This window comes from Triticum aestivum, unplaced genomic scaffold (assembly GCF_018294505.1).
Source record: "Triticum aestivum cultivar Chinese Spring unplaced genomic scaffold, IWGSC CS RefSeq v2.1 scaffold56358, whole genome shotgun sequence".
Classification (NCBI taxonomy): domain Eukaryota; kingdom Viridiplantae; phylum Streptophyta; class Magnoliopsida; order Poales; family Poaceae; genus Triticum; species Triticum aestivum.
The window spans coordinates 1-1,359 of NW_025272669.1; the positions used below are offsets into that span (position 1 = coordinate 1).

Below are 1,359 nucleotides of genomic sequence, written 5' to 3' on the forward strand. Positions count from 1 at the left end.
GAAGTCGTCGTGTTGCATTCCCTTTTTAATTTTTTTCGCGCCGCTTGCAAAACAAAACGCACGTGTAAGTAATATATTTACCGTGTTTTATTATTTTGCACGAGTGCGGTAAGTCATAGCTGGGTGCTCACGATTCACGGGTCCAGCGTCGGCGTTGTGGCGCGGCAAGCGTGCACTGGTGCGGTTGAGAGGGAGGGGTGGAAACTGCGTTAAACTCGTCTCCGTAGTTGAGAGGGAGCGGCCAAAGCAATGTACAATCGTCTTTGTAGTGGAGCTGGGAGGGGCAAGGATAAGGGACGAAGACCGGGGTAACATGTCGGATGCGATCATACGAGCACTAAAGCACCGGATCCCATTAGAACTTTGAAGTTAAGCGTGCTTGGGCGAGAGTAGTACTAGGATGGGTGACCTCCTGGGAAGTCCTCGTGTTGCATTCCCTTTTTAATTTTTTTCGCGCCGCTTGCAAAACAAAACGCACGTGTAAGTAATATATTTACCGTGTTTTATTATTTTGCACGAGTGCGGTATGTCATAGCTGGGTGCTCACGATTCACGGGTCCAGCGTCGGCGTTGTGGTGCGGCAAGCGTGCACTGGTGCGGTTGAGAGGGAGGGGTGGAAACCGCGTTAAACTCGTCTCCGTAGTTGAGAGGGAGCGGCCAAAGCAATGTACAATCGTCTTTGTAGTGGAGCTGGGAGGGGCAAGGATAAGGGACGAAGACCGGGGTAACATGTCGGATGCGATCATACCAGCACTAAAGCACCGGATCCCATCAGAACTCCGAAGTTAAGCGTGCTTGGGCGAGAGTAGTACTAGGATGGGTGACCTCCTGTGAAGTCGTCGTGTTGCATTCCCTTTTTAATTTTTTTCGCGCCGCTTGCAAAACAAAACGCACGTGTAAGTAATATATTTACCGTGTTTTATTATTTTGCACGAGTGCGGTAAGTCATAGCTGGGTGCTCACGATTCACGGGTCCAGCGTCGGCGTTGTGGCGCGGCAAGCGTGCACTGGTGCGGTTGAGAGGGAGGGGTGGAAACTGCGTTAAACTCGTCTCCGTAGTTGAGAGGGAGCGGCCAAAGCAATGTACAATCGTCTTTGTAGTGGAGCTGGGAGGGGCAAGGATAAGGGACGAAGACCGGGGTAACATGTCGGATGCGATCATACGAGCACTAAAGCACCGGATCCCATTAGAACTTTGAAGTTAAGCGTGCTTGGGCGAGAGTAGTACTAGGATGGGTGACCTCCTGGGAAGTCCTCGTGTTGCATTCCCTTTTTAATTTTTTTCGCGCCGCTTGCAAAACAAAACGCACGTGTAAGTAATATATTTACCGTGTTTTATTATTTTGCACGAGTGCGGTA

General features: G+C 50.3%; 3 non-coding genes across 3 annotated transcripts; all 3 read left to right on the forward strand.

Annotated features, from left to right (window-relative positions):
- The first annotated feature begins 318 nt into the window (after positions 1–318).
- Positions 319–437, forward strand: LOC123178235 (5S ribosomal RNA). The gene has a single exon (XR_006489419.1). It is a non-coding gene; the product is annotated as a 5S ribosomal RNA (ribosomal RNA).
- A 297-nt stretch (positions 438–734) lies between these two features.
- On the forward strand, positions 735–853 carry LOC123178234 (5S ribosomal RNA). Its single transcript, XR_006489418.1, has one exon. It is a non-coding gene; the product is annotated as a 5S ribosomal RNA (ribosomal RNA).
- Positions 854–1,150: 297 nt separating this feature from the next.
- LOC123178236 (5S ribosomal RNA) lies at positions 1,151–1,269 on the forward strand. Its single transcript, XR_006489420.1, has one exon. It is a non-coding gene; the product is annotated as a 5S ribosomal RNA (ribosomal RNA).
- The last annotated feature ends 90 nt before the right edge of the window (positions 1,270–1,359 follow it).